Source organism: Sapajus apella, unplaced genomic scaffold (assembly GCF_009761245.1).
Source record: "Sapajus apella isolate SASKATOON/1434 unplaced genomic scaffold, GSC_monkey_1.0 scaffold69, whole genome shotgun sequence".
In the NCBI taxonomy this organism is placed as follows: Eukaryota; Metazoa; Chordata; class Mammalia; order Primates; family Cebidae; genus Sapajus; species Sapajus apella.
The window spans coordinates 4,841,694-4,863,963 of record NW_022437009.1 but is presented as its reverse complement, the minus strand read 5'-3'; the positions used below and the strand labels follow the sequence as shown (position 1 = coordinate 4,863,963).

General features: G+C 42.5%; 1 protein-coding gene across 2 annotated transcripts in view; it reads right to left on the bottom strand.

Annotated features, from left to right (window-relative positions):
- Positions 1–22,270, bottom strand: part of NGF (nerve growth factor) — a 51,546-nt gene that overhangs the window by 5,386 nt on the left and 23,890 nt on the right. The window contains exon 2 of one of the 2 annotated variants that reach the window (XM_032249639.1): positions 1,590–1,713. The exons of the other annotated variant lie outside the window; for it this stretch is intronic. The gene's annotated coding sequence lies outside the window, so the exon portion shown is untranslated. The remainder of the gene's footprint in view (positions 1–1,589; positions 1,714–22,270) is intronic. 2 annotated transcript variants of the gene reach the window in all.

Below are 22,270 nucleotides of genomic sequence, written 5' to 3'. Positions count from 1 at the left end.
AGCTGTACATTCTGTGGATTTCTAGTAGTCACATACTCCAATAATAGAAGCAATTTCTTGCACTAGGTGAATGATCTTCAAAGATTCTGCCTCACCTGAATAGGTGATGAAGCTGCTGGACAGAACTAAGCAACTGACCCAAATATTTGTGGCTAGGAGGCCTGATGGCACTGGGAGCCTTGGCATCCATGCCTGGGGAGGTGTGTTGTAGAAGGGAGTGTGAGAATTCCTGCCTTACAGAGAGCCATGCGAAGAGCTGGGAGTGATTCTCGAGCTAGAGGCTGGGTATGTGAATCCGGTTCACTAACTTGGCGAGAGAGGAAATTCTTGTGGCCAAGGAAATCCAGCCTCTTCCTCCATCCCATTCGCCACATCCTGAGAGTGGGCCAAGGGTCATCTCTTCTTGTACGCTTGGCCTTCACTCTAAATGTTAGCTGGCTGCTGTCTTCAGTTTTAAAGGCTCGAATGCTCTTGGGGGTTGGAGCTGGTGTGGAGTATGAGAGAAGTTCTCTGGCTCCTCATTTCCCCAGCAAGGTACCCCAGAGGTGCCCTGGGCTGGGCTGAACAGAGTGAGGCATTGACAGAATAAAATCCAGAGCCTCTGTTAGTATCTCCCAGACAGGATTTATTGGGAGGAGGCGTGGCCTGGAAGGTACATCAGGCATTCAAGTCCAGAGGCTCTCAAACTTCAGGGCATCAGAATCACCTGGAGAGTTTGTTACACTATAGAGTGCTGGGCTCCATCCCCAGAATGTCTGATTCTGTAGGTTTGGTAGGAGGGCATTAAGAATCTACATTTCTATAAGTTTCCAGGTGATGCTGATGCTGTTGGTCTGGGGACCACATTTTGAGAGCCATGAGTCTAGCCTTATTCTTCAACTTTGTAGAAGACAAAAATGAACCTTGGGGAGCCACTGGGCTCTTGCAGGACAGGTGTGCTGGCTGCATGAATGGGAACCAAATCTACTGATCTCAATTCTTAGAGAATACCTTAACATGAATGAGCTGAGATAATAATGATTATTATTTACTGGTCATAAATTTCTATTTAACCATTATGCAAGCCGGAGAAGCTGGCCATATTATTCCTATTTTACCAATGAGAAACCAGAGTTGCAGTAAGATTAAGTAATTGCATTGCAGGTACACACCAAGCAGAAGTAGAACTCAAAGCCAGACCTCCCGTGTGCAGATCTGAACGCTCCACTCCACTGGCCCAGGGCAAAAAGAACAGCTGCGAACCTTCCATTTCACAAGTTCCCTGCTCAGTCGAACTAGAGAGTTGTGTGGAGGGTCTGACCGATGCTGTCTATTCGAGGCCTTGTGTTCTGTGACTTTAGACCTTTGATGTAGCTGAGACTCCTGATATGTCCCTGGAGGCTGTGGGGCCAAACTGAGGGTAAAAACGATACCCTCTCCTGAGTGGGCTAGGCGGGCTGTATTTGCTGCATCACTGAGAGCATCTCCAGGCCCTTGCTGCTCAGCAGTTGGGTGTGACTCGCCCTCTCAGGTCCTGTCACTTGGGACCCCTGCCTCTGGCAGCTGCAGAGGTAGGACCTTGGCAAGGCCGAGACCCCTTAGGCACTTACCTCAGTGTGACCAGGATAGAAAGCAGCTCCCTTGGTAAAACTGTTATTGGGTCCAGACCCTGAACTGAGCTTGGGTCCAGCATGCCATCTAGCCCCTTGGACGGCACGACCACGGGCCAAAACTCTGTGGAGGGGGAGAGCCAACATTAGACTGGGACCTCACCACCTTCCCTGTGCCCTACACAGTGGGGAGGGATATGCCAACAGGACAAATTCCATTTCCCTGATTTCTGGGATTTTTACCAGCATCAGGGCCCAGGAAGGAGCTAGAGTTTGGCCACCAAAATTTACCTGGTCCTGGCCTCTCATGGTCCTGTGGTGGCACATGACTCTCACTCTTGTACCATACCTTTTGGTTTCAGCCTGGACACAGTCCATGGCTGATCCAGCACCTAGTGCAGGTGTTTCTAGACCCACGCCAAAGTCCTGCCCAGCAGATCCCTAATCTAGCATCCAGGTGGAAATTGTTCAGTACATGACAAATGCAGATGTGGTAGATCCAACGCTGAACCAGCCTAGAATGCATTATACAGAAGCAAAGGCCCTGACAGTTCAGAGCAAGTTGGTGCTTTGAGAAAAATGTAGATGAGTAATGGTGACAAATAAGACAGCCTGACCGCTTGAGAGAGAACATGGAGCTGTCACAGAATCAGATAGGAATCTGAGTACTGTGTTAAAAGTCAGATTTTAGGACTGGAAGCTGTGGAGCTGATACAATTGTAAAAAATCAATTTTAGGCTGTAGTTTCTAGAAACAATGGAAGGTTTTTATTCTCCTCTCACTTCTATAACCTAATCTATGTAGGCAGTTCATTCATTCAAAATATTTTCTGGGCACCTACTATATGCCAAGCACTGTTTTTTATGCTGAGAACACAGCAGTAAATAAGACAAACAAGGCCTCTGCTTTCATGGAGCTTACAGTCTTGTGTAAATAAGCCAGCTATCTCCAGACTCTTTATATGCCATAAAGGCAATCACAGGGTCTGATGATCGAAGGCAATTGCAGGATGTATCAGGGGGCCGCTATAGACAGGACGCTCAGTGAGGAATTCTCTGAGGGGATAGCCTTTAAGTTGGGATCTAGAGGATGAGAAGGAACGAGGGAGAGAACATTCCAGGCAGCAGGAACAAGTGCAAAGGCCCTGAACAAGTCAAAGGTTATGAACATAAAGGAATGAGACCTAGAAAATGAGCTGGAGATCCAGAAAGAGCCAGGTCTACAGAGACACAGCAAGGAGCTATGGTTTTATCCTCAAGACATTAGGAAGGGAGGGACGGCTTTGAGTAGGAGGGTGATATTTACGAACAAATGAATGAATGATTGTGTCTGCCACAGAATTTGTTGTAGGGTGGGGATGCCCTCCCAATAAAGTTCTAGAGTAACATCTTAGCCTTCCTTTCCATATTCTCTTTTCAACTCCAAAAAGTCCTCTCCCTGTGATGCCTTTTTCCAGCGTGGATGCCCGCCACTTATCTTCCTCCAACCTTCTCCCATCTTGTGCAATGAAAACAAATGTCAGGACCCACCACGGCTCCCCAGACTCCAACCACGAAGAGGAGTTGGAGAACAGGAGAGGTAGCAAGGGCCTCTGAAGTGGTCTTCAAGCCACTAGAAATCATGAAATTAAGCCCTGGGATATCTCTATTCTTCTTCCTTTCCCATCCTGCTCAAAATAGTCTTCTTGCCCCAGAAAGTACAAGAAAAACCTTTCAATACTCAATTGGCGTTGAAGGTTAGAGATAAAAACTCATACTCAAACACTCTTTTAATGGGTTACATTCTGTGACAAAGAACGTTTTCATGCTTTCCCAGGTTGGACTTGGCATGGGAGAGGGAGAATGGCATGTCCCCAGGGTAAGAGGTGGGCATTATCTGGTCCCATTACTCAAGGGAAAGATGGTCTCATGTAGTCTATAAACCCTTCATTTGGGTGTTTGGCTAAACCTGAAATGTTGCAGGCTGGAACCCACACACCTACATCTTGATTCAGTTCACTCTGATCCTTGTGTGAGTTGCTTGGCATCTTTAAGCATCTCTGAGTTTTCTCCTCTATAGGATGAGAAGCTGGTACAGGTGACAACTAAGGTCCCTTTTGGTTCTGATCATCTGAGAGTCTATGACATTGAATGTTTTCCAGGCTACATTGCTACTAGATGCATAAGTAGTGCTTTCCCTCACTCCCAAATCGGGATTCATTTATTTCATTAATTAAACACTTAAACTTGCAGGTCCTGTGCTGGCCACTGCGTTAGGTGGTAGGTGGGAGGGACACGAAGAAGAATAAGACATAATACTAGACTTCCTGAAGCAAGTAATCTAGTGATAGGAAAAGGCACACATATAAACAAATATTTAAAATACAGTGTGTTAAGTATGATATATATGTGACATGAGATGAAAACACAGTGGAAGGAGAAATTGGTTTTATCTGGCAAGACTAGTCAGAAATGTGTTCATAGAAGAGCTAACATCTGAGCAGGGTTCTTAAGGATGAATAGGAGCTCATTGGGGAAGAAGGGAAGGGAAGACCCTAGAGTTCAAGAACTGGGTAGATGTCCACCATGGCATTGCAAGAGGTGTTAGGGAGGAGAGAGGAGCATGGAATTGGCCTTACACATCAGGAGGTGCTAATAGACTTGCAATGCTCATTGCTGGGGCCTGCCCACTGAAATTCTTCCTATAGGACACAAAAAGCCTCTGCTTTTAATCAGCAGAGCAAACAGAGAAGTAATAGTGACTTTCTCTGGGAATATTCTGGATATTCCACTACAAGCTAGGATGGCCTCCAATCTGGATATTAGAAGAAGAGGGAAGTTTGGTTTAAATAAAAAAAAAAATTCACAATTCCTAGGAAGATCTGCATTCTTAGGGTGTTTACTGTAAGCCAACCATAATAGATTCCCTGGCCCTGTATCTGCAATTTCTGGACCGAGTCACCTTGGTGCATGCCAGGGCCGGGGTCCCCTGCCAATCTACTTTGGATGTCTGATTGCTATATTTGAAACCATGTCCAGCATCTCCCATGCCTTTGGCATTCTCTTATTCTGATGAGCAGTTTGCTACTGGAGAGAGAAATTCCCTGTCCATAATACTGAAACTCTAAATTATTTTTATAGATTTTATTGTCATTTTTTTAAAGCCTCATGCTAATGAAGGTTGGGGCTCTAAAATTAAATCCCATTTAAATATTACAGATTTCTAATGCAAAGGCATTGGGACAAACAACCCAAATGCGGATCTATTTTTAAAACCCTGTCTGTTTTCAGAGGGTAATCACTTAAACAGAAATCAGCTCTCACACTTTTGATAAACGCATGAAAATAAATACCAGCTCATTTTAGGATCATGTTCTATTCCTTCCTAGAGGGCACAAAGGAACCCTAATAAAGTCTTGTATACCTCCTCTAGAGCTTGTCCTGTCCTGGGTTTCACGCTTTAAAGCAGGGATTCTCAGTGTGGTTCACAGTAGTATTGTAGTAATATCTTAGAACATGTTAGAAATGCAAATTCTTGGGTTTCACCACAAACCTACTGAATCAGAAACTCTGGGAATGAAACACAGCAATCTGTGGTTTAACCAGCCCTGCAGGTGATTCTGATAGTCACATAAGTTTAAGAACCATTGCTTTAGGGCTTCCACCTTTATTCTCCTCCAAATGCAACCTCCTCATGGGGTGAAGGATCTAGCGCCAAGACAAAGTTCCAACCCGGAGCCAGTCCACTGCTGTGGACCACCTGCTTGACTGTAACTTTCATTACAACAGTCAAACATATGTTGTGAGCTTCTTCCCTCTCTTAGACCATACTCCTAGGATTTATCATCTCAGAACCCATGTCCAACCAGCCCTGATCCTGCTAGAGCTAGAGGAGAGAGGGCTCTTCTTCAGACCCCTGAGGTTAATCAATAATATTTTGGTCAATTTCAGCCATAAAGCTTAGATTAATGGCAAATTGTTCAAAATCCAATTAATATATAGGTTAGGAAACTGTGCCTTTTCTGATCGCTTGTTAGGGAGTAATGGGCCTTAGCCACAGCCATTGAAACCTGATGACTCTGTCAATCACCAATCCCACTAATCCGTCTAATGCTCAGACTTTGTGGAGCATTCTGTCTACCTCTCTGGCTCCCCCTTTCTGCTGTCCCTGAATCCTCTATCCCTGAACCACAGCAGTGGTTTTCAACTTTTTGGCTCTAGCTTGGAATTTCCGGGGCAGTTTTCCACACTCCTGCTGCCTGTGTCTCACCTTCAGAGATTCTGATTTCATAGGGGATCCCAATATAAAGCCAGGGCTGGGGACTCCTGCTGCACAGGATGAATGGGAAGTTTGGAATTGACTTTGATGAGCTAGCAATTAAGACAGATTATCAAGAAATTAATATATCTCAGAAAACATAAAGTGCAGGTGTGGTCACATTATAAGCCACAAGAAGGTCTGAGAATATGGTTGGCAAACTCTCGGGAATGTTGTCCCTGTCTCTCTTGACTGCCCCACGCTCTAATTGTCTAGATATCATTGACATTTGTGAATTGGAAGGTTTTTGTTTGTTTTACTCCTTGCATGCCACTTAAAATGTTCTTTGGTATTACCTATTATTGACCATTATTAAGGCCATTACCAAGCACATCAACTCATCTCAAAATGGCCAAAGTTGATTTTCCCCCAAAAAGAGCTCCTAGTCAGGAAACTTCATGGTTATATTCCATACTAGAAAAGATTTCGAATTCCTTTTCCCATTGTGGACAGACTTTGAGCAAGGACTAACAGAGAGAGGGGAGAATTGAGGGGAATTTTTACAGGCAGAAAGAGCACAGCAATCGCACCAGCAATTATTCTTATACACTCAACAACACGTCCTTAATCCAAGACATTCCTACTGAGTTTTCCTACTCAAAGAGCTCTCCTGGGTAGAAACTAGGAGAAAGGGGGCTGCAGCTGCCCTGGCATCTTTGATGTAGTCCAAACTGCTCTTGGGACTAGCCATTGCTTTGGAGCACATGGGAGGAGTGGTCTTTTTGGTCAAGTATCCCCAAATCTTGGGTATTCAAAATTTCAGCACATGGTCCTTGGATTTAATAATAGACCAACCCACTATTTGGTAATAGCCAAATCGATCACTACATCAAAGATACTGGGGCAGCTGCAGCCCCTTTCTCCTAGTTTCCACCCAGGAGAGCTCTGTGAGTAAGGAAACTCACTAGGAATGTCTTGGATAAAGGACATGTTGTTGAGGAAATAAGAATAATTGTTGGTGAGACTGCTGTGATCTTCCCGGCTGTATCCATTCCCCTCAATTCGCCCTCTCTCTGTTAGCTCTTACTCTGAATCTGTCCACAATGGGGAAAGAAATTTGAAATATTTTCTAATATGAAATACAACCATGAGGCTTGCTGACAAGGAGCTCTTTTTGGGGGGAAAAACCAACTTTGGCCATTTCAAGATGATTTGATGTGTTTTAACAATCTAGTGGTTTTGGCACATCCAACAGGAAAATAATACATCTAGTACCAAGGACTTAGGAAGACATTAAGGTTCAGTGAAATTGCTATTCTTTTTGACGAAAAGTCTCAGTCCTGACAATTCTAAAGCGCCCTGGCACATTTGCCTAAAAGAGAAATTGCCCTATGGCTCTTCGGAAAATTTGTGGGTAAATTACAAAACCCTTTCTCACACTTCCCCGGAGAGTCAGACAGCTGTAGGAAGAAGTAGTTATGGTTGGTTGACCTTGAACTTCAGAATCAAAGGGCACTCGCTATGAATGAGAGTGGCCTTCTATTGTGTGTGGTGAAACACAATCCGAATGTTTACCTGACTGGAGGAATTCATGAGCTGTATGACGGCCCACACCCCAGGGAGTTTTCAAAGTGTGGGTAATTACAACAACATTAATGTGGTAGAAGATAAGACATCTAAACACACAGCAGCCTTCTGTTACAGAGTTGAGGGCAGAATATTTTTGCAAGAATGTAGCGCTAAATAATAGTCCTTGTAGTACAGCTCATCAGCTTACTACTAGTAATATATTTATAATCTACATTTGAGTGCCAAAAACAATCTGATAATTTTTCAAACTTTTCTGAGACCCTAAGAAAACATCTCCTTGGTTCCAACTGGCTGATCCTTAAACCACACACGCAAAAAGATCTATTTCAGTGATGCTTTTGGCCATTCCCTGGTCTGTCGTTCCCGTACTTGGGACTAATAGCAGACAGCAGTACTGGGAACAACAAAGACTCTCAGGTTGGTAGGAGTCAAGGTTCGCATATAATCATAACAGCACCTGTGGAGGTCTCCAGGCTACTGCAGACCTTGAATGACCACCTAGGATTGAACACATGAAAGAAAACAAAACGGTGCCAGTGAATGTTAACTCAGATCCAAGCCTTGTATTCGATTTGCTTTATACGATTAAATGTCCTCAGCTTTTCTTGAGCTAGCATTTTCCTCTCAGTGTGTGGTAGGTTTTCTAAGCAATAGGTCAAGAAATGTTACAACACGTAAGTCTATAATGTGATTCAGATGTAACTTCAGAATTTAAGACAAGGTAAAGATTCATAGCCCTGAAAAAGACCAGGAAATATACTGGCTCATCTGACACATGGGATTCTAGTGCTTTAAAAAAGTCTGGCGGTCCATCCTTCAACTAAGGAGGAATAAGGGATGAGTCATGGGACTTGAATGTAAGGATTCAAGTAAAATGCCACCCTTACTCATTAAAGTGTCCATTAGATGAAGCCATTTCTGTTTAGCAGCTGGACTTCAGTTTCACTGCAAAAATCGCTGCACCTCAACCAACCTGCATCCAAGAAAACACGGATCACAAGCAGCACCAAACACATCCCAAGGGAAACTGAGTCTGAGGACACATCAGATACCATCCCACTCCGAACCACTCGAGTGACAGCTGCTGTTGCGTCTTGAGCTCCTTTGCTCTTCGGCGCTGACATTTCCTAGCTTGTCTGCTGACTTCACACCCAGAAAATCTGACTCAAGGCACAAAAGAGATAACTCAGCCCAGGTTTGCCCGGGCATGCAGCACATGCAAATCCTAGGTAACCTGAGGCGAAGATAAGAGCTGGAAATGAAGAATTTACTTCCATGTGTGTGTTTGTCAGGGGGCTTTGTGCTGTTTTAGCTACTCCCGTGCGTGGCTTTAACTCTCTTAGTCCCATATGGACTCCTACTATGCAGTAACACATATGACTGATGGGGAATGCTGGAATGCCGTCAGGGTGGTTAACTCTAATGAAGGGCTATTTGACAGGCATTTCTGAGCTTATGTTAAGGAGTTTCATCTAGCTCTTTCATTATCTCAGGAGGAAAGGTCAGGAGAGATGAAAACCTGCTGTCCTTTCCAAAGTCACTTGATTCTCATATGATTATATTTCAGAATATTCTCAGTCTTCTAGTGTTTCTTTTTTTAGGGTTTATTTGATCATGACAACATGAACAAAATAAAAACTCTGCATTGGGGAAATTTACTTCAGAGCTAACGAGAGACCCGCAGAGAGCATCTGTCTCTAGAGACCCAGAACATTCTGGGTAATTAGGAATTCCGGAGATGAGGGCAGACAGTTTTCCTTCTGAATCACCACACAATCACCACACTTCTCAGTCTTCAGCAAGAGACTTAGCCTCTCTGCCCCTCCACATCTTCTCTCAAAAGTCAGAACAATTATACTCTCCATATTGGATTATTGAGAGGGTTACATTGAATAAGCAGTTAGCCCAGTGCCTGGCACCTAGCTGGTGCTACATAAATGTCAGCTATTCTTATTAATATCATTACAGACATTTGGCCAGATCAGGCAGCTAGTTACTGGCAGATCTGGGTGCAGAAGAGAAAGTGATGCCTCCTGTTCATCCCATGCCCCCATCTGGCCCTCTCTGGCAGGAAGAAATCGCCGCTTTGTGTCCCAGTCATGATTGGAATGGCTGGCCATGCGCATGCTCAGTGGAACCCAGCAATTGTAGAACGCTCAGCCTGCAGCTGTGGGGCGATTATCTGCAATCATTTGCCAACAAAGATGCTGAGTAACAAACCGAAACATTTGCTTTTGAAACGATCCGTTTTCTTCAGCCATGTCGCAGTCAGAGGGAGGAAACGTCTCCAGCTATGGCTTGCATTCGTTGGGCTGCTGCGATCTGTAGCTATCGCGAAAACTTGCCAGGCACTGTAAAGTTAATAGCACCTTTGCTCGAGTAATTGCTGCCTTGCAGGAAAAGTGAATCAGAAGGAGAATACAACATGGAAGGTATCCTCGTGATCAAATTTATCCTTGGTTATCCAGGGATTTGGGACAAGTTTAGGCATCTGCTGGATTAACTTCTTGAGGTGTATTTCTATCCATGGGGCTGTCCCAGTGTAGGCACTTAATGAATGTTTATTGAACAGAACTGGAGACTCTTCCCACAGCTGCGCCAGTTTATTCAACCCAAGTAAATCATTATTTCACGTCATACTGGGGAATAAAAAGTGGTCCCAATTCGCCTTCTTGGATAACCGGGCAAGCCTCCCTTTCACTTTGGCTATGTGGTATTTTATTTAAGAAGGAGAGTGCCACATTGGTGGGCTGGCAGGTGCGCCGCAGAAGAACCAAGAATCGAAGACCCTCGTTCCACCTTCTTTACGAGCAGTAAAAGTGTACACAGGTGATGTGCAAAACAAACACCCTCCTTGCTTCCAGCTTGCTTATTGTTCTTGTCCAGAATTTCCTTGGAGAAGGCTATGCTCCAACCCAGCCGCTGGTTATGTTGTGCAATCCACTGGGATGGTAATCACCTCATTGTTTAGTTACAACCCATGAAAAGATGAAAAAAGAAAGAAAAAAACACAGTACACATACAGAATGAGGGTGGAGACTGCACGATGATAATGAAAACCATTTGTTAGCATTTCACTTCTTTCTTTGTGAATCAGCCGAGTTTCTGGCACCGGGCCTCTGTGAAGGAAGCTGTACCTCAAAGGCCCTCCAGGGACTATTTCTGCCTTGTCTGGTCTAGAGAGTGTCACCCTTTGTCCCCAGGAAGGTGGGCACTTGACTGACTGCCCAGCTCCCTCTGCACCCCAGCCACCAGGCCTGGCTCCAGCTCTCACCTTTTGTCCCAGGGCCACTTACCTAGCCTGTGTGGTTACACATTGGCCTCAGTTACTTGTAAGCTCTGCCTAAACCACAGTTTGGTCTCAGGTGTGTGAGGATGGTTTTCCCCTTTGTCATCTCCCTGTATTGTGTCCCCTCATCTGTGTCCAGCACTTTCAGCCCTGCTTTCTTTTGAACTGTTTCAACTTTTTTTTTCTTTCCACAGACTCAATTCCTGTATTTCAAAATACGGACTCAAACTTTGGGGGGATAAAAAGCAAAAATGAATTTAAGAAATAAAACAAAAAAAAAATCTCAACAAAAACACCAAAAATTTCACAACCAGTAGAACAGTGTGCATCTGCCTGAGCATGTATGTTTTGCCGCGTTGTCCCAGAGGAGTCACTTCAAAAGGCACATGTGATGGCTGTGGGCAGAGACCAGTACCAATGCTCTCTGTGCACCTGTATTCATTGAGTCCCAGGACCTAAGTGCTTCCCCTCTCTTCCCACTTCTGAAGTCTATCACAGCGTTTAGATAGGTCAAGTGTAGAATTTAGATCCATAGAGCACCGCCACCACCGTCACTGCCTCCACTTCCTTCATTACTGTCACCACCACCACCTCCTTCCTCATCGTCACCATTACTTTCTCCATCACCATCACCATCACACTACCACCTCCTGCATCGTCATCATGCCACCGTCTTCCCCAACACTTCCTCACCACTACCATCCCATCACCAACACCAGCGTTACCACTTCCATTGTACCATGACTACCACCCCCACCATCAACACTGCCGTTACCATTACGACCATCATCATAATCGCCGCCATCATCACCATCATCATCACCATCACCACCATCCCCATCACCTCCGAAGGGTTAAAGAACTTTGGAGTCATGGAAGTTTGACCAATGTTCTCCGAGGCCTCTTCATAGGCCATGAGTAGAATCACCAGGGGCAGAAGGTAGCTGAGTCTTGAGGTCATTTAGTCTCTTCCAGAGTAGTTAAATGAATTGTGTAGGTCCATATAACCTCCAGCTGAGTGGCGAATAGAGTTGGGGGTCTAGAAATCAGTATTCCTGATTTCCCATATATTTCAATATACTATTTTCCAGCACTCATTCTGGGGCTGTTTTTTCTCTTTCTTTCTCCTGAGATTTTTCTTTACTTTTGTTAGGTTTTTGGTTATAACATTTTTCAGTTTAGACCTTGATAAATTTTAGAATTATCTCAAAAGAGTAATACCTGTAATGGTCACAAGAACATTTATATATAGATATGAGCATGTACACATACAAGTATTTTTAAAAGCAGGTAAGGAATTATGTATCTTGGTCTTCCAAAATGAGGTGGGTTCTTTCATTTGCCTGATGCAATCTATTAAATGTAGGTGGACAATTTTTGCAGACCATGCTGAGCTTTTCAATTTCTTCACATCTGAAGACACGTGGACTTTGTGCTTAGGCCTCTGTAAGAAGGCCTGACCTCTCCTCTCAGCCTCCAGAAGGAGGCACTCCTCTGACTAGTCCAATTCCATGACAGCAATGGCTCCCACTTGTAAGAGAGGAGCTCTGAGGGTCTAAGGCCAGGCCCTGAGCATAGCTTTCTCCTGCTACCCCAGAGAGAGAAGTGGCAGGACAGGTGTCTGAGGGGGAAGCCTAGACAGCTCCTCCTTGACTGAGTAGGGAGCTCCTAGTGACTGCTGGGTCACTAGGGTGAGTATGCCAAAACTGTGAGTTTGAGTTTGGGTTTGTGGGAAGAAAAGGTAGGGATAGGATAGAAATCCCCAAAAGAGTCCTCTTTGGCCTACAGCTTAGGCTGTATTAGAAGTATTAATAAGGATAGAATGACCTATATTTTATGTGTGAAAATAAATGTAATATATGTGTTAAAATATGTTAATTACTGCATTAGCATAAACTGTGGGTTAGACCTGAATATAACTACTATCACTGACAGTCAATAACATGTTATGTAGTATGTACCAGATACTACACTAAGCACTTCCTGTATATTTGTTTCCTTTTAAAATACTCCTTAAAAATCTTTCGAGGTTAGTATTGTTTTCATTTGACAGGTAAGGAAACTTCACCTCAGTAGTGCAGTGGGGAAGTACAAGGTTACACTGCTGAGTGGATGGCATAACTGACCAGAGCTCAGGTCCCTTGCCTGGCGATTCACTCCTTTTCAACCCTACTCTGCACTGCTTATAAAATTGATCAATTCAAGGGAGCAACAGTTTTGTCCTCTGGGTTTTGTTCTGAGTGTCAATTTCTGCTTCCATGATATGGATAATGCATAGGTGGGATTCTCTGCATCCACGATGCTTGATTTTACTTAATTGCTTTAAAAAAATTTGTGCATGCTTTTGAGTTTGTAAAATATCTTGGCTTCTCTACTTATCTGTCATGACATTCTCTTTGTTTATACCCTTGAGGGAGCCCATACACCATACTCCCTCCCCACTGAAGTAACAGATTTTGGAAGGACCCACTAATCTGATAGAAATGTAGCTGGCCGGGAGCGGTGACTCATGCCCGTAATCCCAGCACTTTGGGAAGCCAAGGCGGGTGGGTCACAAGGTCAGGAGTTTGAGACAAGCCTGGCCAAAATAGTGAAACCCCATCTCTACTAAAAATACAAAAATTAGCTGGGTGTGGTGGCACCTGTAATCCCAGCTACTTGGGAGGCTGAGGCGGGAGAATCGCTTAAACCCAGGAGGTGAAGTTGCAGTGAGCCAAGATTGTGCCACTGCACTCTAGTGTGGGCAACAGAGCAAGACTCCATCTTAAAAAAAAAAAAAAAAAAAAAAGGAATGTAGCCATGAAAGACAGATGATTAGAAATTTGAAGTTGTTCCTTACTGAGAAATTTATAGAAATAGAATGTGGCTATTCTATTTAATTTCATGCATTTTTATAAGACTTACTCTTAATTCTGAGCCTATGAAGAAAAACTGCAGGCAAGACAGAAACCACTCACTCTAGGCTGATGATGTGATTCTCTGTTGGTTGGCTTTTTGGGTGTGAAGACCAAGCCAGAGGCTGATGGAGCCAAGTGGAGACTGTTAATATTTCCATTCATGGACATGCAATGGCAAACCATCTCATACATTTACAGGAAAGCATCGAATATAATATCTTTGTTGAGCTTAATCAAAACCAGAGTAAAATTCCAGTCGACAAGAATAGAAACTTACCCTAATGATTTCAGTTTTAGTCCAAAACATACAGTGTTTTCTCTGCTTGGTCTGTTTGTCACTTTCTAAAACAAGAAATTACCAAGCAAAGACTTTGGTTTGAGGGACAAGTGGAAAGCAATAAACATTGAACAGAAAGGCAAAGAGATCAAATGTCAAGAGTCTTTGGTGGATGAACATTCAGAGGTGGATTCAATTTGTGAATTGTTGACTTTATTTCCCAGAATTCATGTGAGTTGCTCAATCAGGATTCAATTGTCCAGGCTTCATGCTCTCAGCAGTGAGTCCTTCATGTAACAGAAGTAAATCACAAGGCAAAAAAGAGGAGGTTGAGTTATCAGCGGTATGTTGCTTGTTTGTTTTAGGCAAGACAGTTGCTTTCATTGTTAGCAGGTGAAATGACCTTTTTCTAGAATAATAAAAATCTCACACTATGAAAAAAACATACTCAGAAGAGAAAGCACTATCTCCTAATTTTCCATAGTGAGTTTAGTTGATGGCTTAATATTAGGAATTATGTTGCTATGTGTACAGCAAATTGGTGGTTTTCATTGCAAGCACTGGGTGAAAATCTGGAAGTTGCACTAGCCCATCAGCCCACTGCCTTTAGAAACTCTCTTCAAAAGAGATAAAGCCACCACCTTCTTTTAGCTTCTCAAGAATAGTGAGTATGATGGAGCAAATCAGAGAAAGGCTCTTCATCAGTGAGCAATGGCTGTCACCTACAGGGTAACAGTGACATTTTGGCAGACACATCAGAAGGGCACACCATGGCCATTAATTACGCAGTTTGGCTCCATCACCACTGGGCACCATGGGATATCTGACAAATGTTGGCACTGATGATTGATGGTCCTGGGCCTGGTGTTGGATCTGCTGATTCCAGTTAGGGGCCATCCTGGGGCTAAGCCCAGGTCAGGGACAGAGGGAGAAATGGCTGTCTCGTCTCCCATCAGGTAGGAGCTTGTTGAGTGTGGTGGCATGAATGGATGAGTCCTGAACAGACGGAATCAGAGCACCCCAACACCTGTAGGTGCTGGAGCAAACTCAGTGCCTGGGATTTGTCTTACCCTTAGGAAACCTGATGTTATTATAGAGCAAAACTGAAATAGTAGAAAGAGAACATTGGAGACATAGTGACACACAGTTGAGAGAAGAGGGGAGTAAGAGAAAGAGTGCAAAGAGTAAATGAGAAGGGGGGAAGCAGGAAAACAACAGAGAGGAGTGGAGAAAGCAAAGGAGGGTGTGAAGGGAGATCCAAAGGGCAAAGGAGCAATACCAGCAAGACAGAGAGTAGCTGAGAGAGGAACCAGAGAAAGAGACAGAGACTGAGAAAACACTTTGAAGATAATCTCAACCTTATCTCTGGTAAGGAGGAAGAAATCACTGCACAAATCACAAGCAGACTTACAGTACTCAGCTTGTGCTGGTGAGATGTGATTCCTGAATTTCCCTAGAGAAAACATCCAAGGAATAGGTAATCATAGCCATTTTATAATAAGCAACAACAAAAGAACCCAAATTTCACTGAACCGGCTTCTGGTAATCTTACAAGATTATCCATGATGAGGTTTCAATTTAGAGTCTATTAGAATATGATTTCTGCTGGAAAAATTTCAAATATAAGCCCAAACCCAACGATAACATTTCCTTGGCAGAATGATACAGTGATTTCATTCCATAGATTAGGATAAAGCCATATCCGAGGGCTCACAGAATCTCTAACACAAAAGTCCTTCATTGCAGGGCCACTGGGCTGGGTGTGCCAGACTGGCTCTTAAAATAAATGAGATAGTATGACCTCACCATTATCAGATTCAGAGAAAATGCCTTGGAAATGAAATTGTGAGTAGAAAGGACATGAGGACGACATCAGGGGAATTGGGGTTTCCCATTGATGCTTGGATCCAGCTGGAGTTAGTTACAGTGTAAACTTTGTTTAATCACATCCTCTGTCATTAATAAAACCCCAAACCAAATCCAAACAGAGATAAATGATGATGTACTTGGATTTCACATTGAGTTTGCATCATTGCTTTACCAGGTGCCATCCACAAATCTGGGATGCAGGCTGCTGGAGCTGGGGCTGCAGAGAGGCTGTCTCAGGGATGTGCTTCCACTGTTCCTCTGTGCCACTGCCATGCCCCTGCCACTGCTGTGCAGTTGGTCAGTGAACAGGCTGATGAAGGCTATAGTCTTGGCCTAAGACTCACAGTCCTTCCCTTCCCAGAGGTGCATGTGTTAAAGGGAAACCAGGAAGTTAAGGCACCTGAAAACCACATCATAACAAAAATGGGTTGGATGGAGCAGATATGTTAGAACTTCTGGAAGGCTTTTACAGGTAGTCTGAAAGAGCTGCTCTCCATCATTCCAGCAAACACAATGGGGATAAATGGGCAGAACTGGAAGAGAGGCAAGTGCTGCTTCAACATGAGTGTCTAAAGATATTCAACTAAAGAAATGGGCTGCCAGTTGTGTTGGAATTCCCTGCTGTGAGCAGTGTTTAATTCAGTATGAGTGACCATCATGGCCTCTTGTTATGAGCATTAAATTTGTGTGGATTTAATTATACATAATCAGAAAAAAAATAAAAAGGAGAGAAAAGGGAAGCAGTGAAAGAGAGAAAGAAGAAAGGAAGGGAAGGAGGAAAGAAAAGTGAGAGAAAGAGTGAAAAAGAAGAACTACTTAAATAGTAAGTGTGATTCTTAGTGTCATTCCACAAATGAGTGTGTGAGGTTGAGATTTGAACACACCATTCTTCAGTCAGAGTTGGTTCCCATTTAATTTTCATTCTGCATGATATTGGTGTTACAAGATTTGTGTTTTTAAAACAATATGGCCCCTTATAAGCCATCTACTTTGTCTTGTGCTCAACCCAAGTGACTAGTTCCAACTGGAGGAATAACTACCTGGTTGGACTTACTGAGAGGCACTAATGATTCTCCAATACGGGTCCTTCCTTAGGGATTTTCAAAGGTAAGTTTGGTTATAGTTTAAAGACCTTTAAGATATTGATTTTAGAATGCAGCCCCTGTATGTGATCAGTTAGGCTTCATTTAACAGGAATGCTAGACAGTCCTATTGGCAAAGAGGGAAGATAGGCGATCTTTAGCAGAATAACGTGGAGAAGGCTGCTGGGATACCTGATGCAGTCAGGTAGCCTTTGAGCCATCCTTTGTACTCTATTAATAAAGACCTCTTTGTTATGCTGGCTAGAATTACTCATCTGACTGCCTTAGGGCAGGCTAGTACCTGCTCATTTAGGAAGCCAGGCCTTGATAATATTATAATAAAACTCATTTTAGATAGATGCATGTATTAAAGAGAGACACAGGGGAATAAAGACTTAGAAGGAAATATAATATGTGTTAGCAGTAGTTGAATTAGGAGATTATGGGTGATATTTATTTTATTCTTTATATGATTCTATATTTTATAATTTTGAAATGAACTATGAATAGCTTTTATAAACAGAATCATGTGTTTTAAAATAATTAGACAATATTATACTTAAAACTGTAGAAATGTCTGTAGTTTTTAACCCAGTAATTCCACTTCTGAGATTTTATCCTAAGAAAACGTTCTGAGAGGGAAAAAGCTGTATTTAGAAATTTTTTCCTGCTACCAAATGACTTATAATTGCCAAATCAGAAACCAAGCATTCTTCAATAAAGGAATAATTAAATATTTGCTTTGTGGAAAATCTGCAAGAATTTCTATGCAGTCATTAAATGTGAAAACTGTGAAGACAATAAGAATCAGAGACAATGCTTGTGATCTCATGCAGTATGGGGGCAAAACAGGTTGAGGAGAATATGTATGAAATTGTTGCAGCCAAGGGAAATCACATGTGTGTGGGAACCAGGCCTGGAAATAAATACCTAAAATGAAAACAGTTGTATTGAGTGCTACAACTTTGGGTGATCTCCTTCCTCTCTTTCCCATTTTCCAAATGGCTAGCAACATTGTTATAATGCCTTTAAAATGAATGCAAGGTCCACAAACCCTTCCATATGGCTTTTCTGTAAATCCTTGAGGTTTAGGACTATAACAGATACTTTTTATGTTAGTGTTCTCACCACAGTGCGGAGCCTGGGTCTTTTCAGGGCAATGGCTCAGTCAGTGTTGCTGAAAAGGAGACCAGGTCTGTTGGATGGCTTGAGGGGTGTGAGTAAGAAATATGGTCAACCTGTGAGCAGCCCCTTTGTTTGGTCAAGTTATAGTCTTACCATGTTGGACAGAGAATAAGAAACTGATAAATTGGTCCAATGTGTGTGAACATATTCCCTGTAATTAGAAGTTCTTGAGCATGAAGTGCTAAGGGTTGAGGACTCAGATTCTCCTTTATTTATTGCTGAGTTAAGCTGTTCTGTCCTCCAAAGCTCACATGAAGTTTGTATATATGTCAGCTCCTGATTATCTGTGCTATGGAAAGAAAAACAGGAAAGAATCCACGAAGCATATATATTGGTTGTGTTCATCCCAGGAATTGGAGGAAGGGGTGTGGGGTGTGGGGAGGGGTCGTGGGAGGAGTAACACATGGAATGGGAGGAGGAGGAAGCCACAAATATTTAATACATGCCTAGTGCTTGCCAGGCATTATACTAGAAGCTTTTCAGTGTATGGCTCACTTATGCTTGAGAGCATGTAAAGTAGGTATTCTATTTTTGGCAAATAAGGGAATTGAGACTCTGAGAGGCTAGATAACTTGTCCCAAGCCACATAGGCTAGAAAAAAGACAGATTTATCTAGTTCCAAAGCACAATAAGCATTGATTTTCATTCTCTGGAAACATACGAATCAATAATCCACAAAATTGAAAATTCGCTTTTTCATGGATTCTTTCATCATCAGTGGCTCTCAACTAGGAAAGACTTCCCCCACTCCCTCCTCCCACAAGGGACATTTGGCAATGTCTAGAGACATTTTTGGTAAGGGGGTAGGAGGGGTACCACTGGCATCCGGTGGGTAGAGGCTAAGGATAATGCACACTTGCTGTAATGCACAGGGCTGCCGCCCACAACACAGAATCATCTGGCCCCAAATGCCAGTAGTACAGAGGTTGACAAATCCTGCTATATCATAATAAAGCCTAATATAATTTATCCTCACCAAATTCATTTCCTTGTTCATTTATGAAATTAAATTGCTGCGGCTCTGAAGAATTCTCAAATACATAAAGCACAGAGGTGCTGTCTGTTTACTGAGCATACAATTAGGAAGCTCTCCACATATGTAAATCAAATAAATATGCGTAAGGTCTGAATGACAACGCCAAGTTTAAATCTGAAATTTATGAAGGGAAGTTACAGTGAAATTGCCAGCAAGAAATTAACAACTCCCCAAGTGTTACCAATTGTGGCTAACCCAAATCTGCATTAAATTCTACAATGAATAGCTAAATGATTTCCAGGATTCCCATATGTAAAGTCGGAACTTGACTGTTTTCTGATTACAAGGTCAAATCGCTAAATTTTAAGTTCTAACACTTAAGTTGTGTCTATAAGTAGAGAGTGAATTGCTTCAGTTTGCAGTGGCTTGTCTGTTTGATGGGGGAGCATGCATTAATTTTGTAACTTTTGTGGCATTAAGACAACTCTTGGTAAACTAGAGCTAATGAATTATTCGGTACTTTTGTGGTTCACCATAATTTGTAGGCACAAGATTCTACCAGTATTTCAAAAAGACTTAGAACTGCAAAATTGAAAAGGACTCTTTAGTCAGTCAATCAACCAGTATTCATTGGATGACCTACTATGTGTCCAATCCCATGCTAAGTACCACAGGGAATACTAGACAAGAATAAGACCTGACCTTTCCTTTCAAGTAATAAGCAATATAGTGGAAGAGGCATGACAAATGCATAGGAAATATTTAGTGAACAACTTGGGATCTAAATCTGTGTATGAACTGTAAGCAATGAAGGGGTTCACAGAAGCCTGTATCACATGAAAATGCTGATATTTACGTACATTTTTGTCTTTTGCTTTACCCTGACAGCTACCAGAGTTACTGGATCTCGGCACTTTCTTTGTACTTCCCTGGTGTCTACGTAGAGAGCCTGGCCTACAGAAGCCAGCTAACAAAATGCCTACTTAAGAGGTGAATGAATGATCTCAATAGGAAATAGACCTTAATTTTGACCTTGAGGTTGCAGAAATGTCTAAATCAGTGTTTCCCACCCCTGGAATGTCAAAAAGGGCTTAGTAAAAAGAAGGTTCCGTGGTCAGACGTGTCTGGGAAGTGTTGGATTAGAAACAGCTTTCTTTACTCAGAGCTTTCCGTATGCATTGGGAATCTCTAAAAAGATTTCATTTGTATGAGGTCATACTTATTTCACCATGTAAACATTTTTTACTGAAGATTTGGTAACATTTATTTGAATCAATATACCAAAAAAATGTAAAGAATAATCTAAACCATCCAAAGAAAATGGCATTTTGAGTTGACCAATGCTTTGAAAATCAGTATAATACAGCCTGTAAAATTGTGGTTTGGGGATTTTCTAGAGAGAAGAAAAAGAAAGTTCTGTCCCTCTAAGCCAGTTCTGTGTGAAGGAAAGACCCAAATACTTTTGATGTCTCACGTAAGTAGTTTTCATAAGTGGCTGTTTTGCAGCTCTGGTTTAGAGAGCACTGCTTTGGCCTGATGTAGTGGTTTGAGCCCTGCATGCACATTTTTTAAAAAGTTTGGATGAGTCTTTTCTTAATATTCCCAAGGGGCTTGTACTTTTATTTTTTAAATGTCTTTTGCCTTGAAATGTTCAATTGAGCTTGATGAATTTTCAGCAGACTGCTGGCCCAGACCCTTAAATGATCTGGGACAGCTGCTGTTTGTTTTTCTGTAAATCTGCACTTGCTTTAATTTTGTAGGGTTTCCTGGCATAGTTTGCAATGACAAGGATTGAGCACCCAACCACTAAAAAGGTAAAAGCAAAAATACTCATCATATTGTTTTTTTTAAATTAAAAGCTTTTTCTCTTTTAGTTTAATATATTTTTGAAATGCGTATATATATTTTTTTCTGATCAGCTTTTGAAACAAATCTTCCAGATACCAAAGGGTTTTTAGTAAGAGGCAAAGCAGTTTAAAAATAATTGATGGTGATCTGGGGAGTTGAGTAACATTCTATTGCCATGAGGGTAAAATGTAAACCGACAGTGACACATTTTGCGAATTATTTCTATTTAAACATTTGAGTCTGAGGAAACAGTTGAGGGCAGAGCTCAATCCATTTTCTGCAAGAAGCTTTGATTTTAAGATGAATTTGTAAAACAATTCCTAGTACATTATGTCATGTTCTAGCCCTACTTATACCCCTGAAATTTGTACAACTCGGGCTGCCGCTGAACTCCTTCCAAAGGAGCCAGTTATTAAAAAGACCACATTATAGCACAGCCTATACTGGGACCTGAAGGTGCGGGTCCTGAGGGTGGAATGGTGGAAGACCCCAGTCCAATACCTCAAACAGATGAGTACGTGATTTCAAAATCAAGGAACAAGGTGGCTTGGTTCTGTAGAAGTGTAGCAGAATGAAACAGGAGCAAAAATCTTGATGCGTCTGACTCGCTGTAGTTCGTCTACGTGGTTCTGTGGCAGACGCATGGCATACATTTCCCCTCCAAGACAGACTCTGTGACCTTGTGGCTCAGATCCAATCCACCCTTCTGTTGCTCTCCTCAGAGCTTGGCTTTGCATGCTCAGTCCTGGCAAAGAGTTGCTGCTAACAGCTCTGACGGGGACTGCACCTCCCTGTTTTCTCCGTCACACAAAGCTCTATTTGTGCAGCGCCTTCTTCCCAGAGCTGCTGCCTAAGGTCTAATGAAACACTGGGACTATCTCTCAGAAAAATTAACAAACTCTTTGGGCATGCTTCTTGTAGATGATATGAACTGGATTTAAGTCACAAAATCTGTGGCCAGTGCTTGGCGATTGCTCAACTTAATTCAACACACTCGTAACGAGCACCTGTTCTGCGCAGGTGCACCATGCCTGGAACTGCAGGAATTACAGGTGAATAAGACCTGTCCAGTAGGGGTAATAGATAAGCTTACAAACAACTAAGTTGAAATACAGAATGAGAGTTCATCATTGATTCCCTTGTTTAGCAACTAGATATTGAGCAACTATTATGCACCAAAGCACTGTTCTAGATACTGCGGATATAGTCGTGAACCGAACAGAAAAATTCTTGCTCTCAGGGAGCTTAAATTCTCATGGAGGTGGACAGAAAACAAAGGACAAATAACTGAGAAATGTCAGCTGGTGGTAAGTGCTGGAAAAAATAAAGCACAGTAAGTGTTTCGGAATTACAAGTTGAAGTGTTAGTTTGGTCAGGAAAGGTCTTTCTGATGAGGCAATGTTTACAAAGAGACCTGAATGAAGTGTGGGAG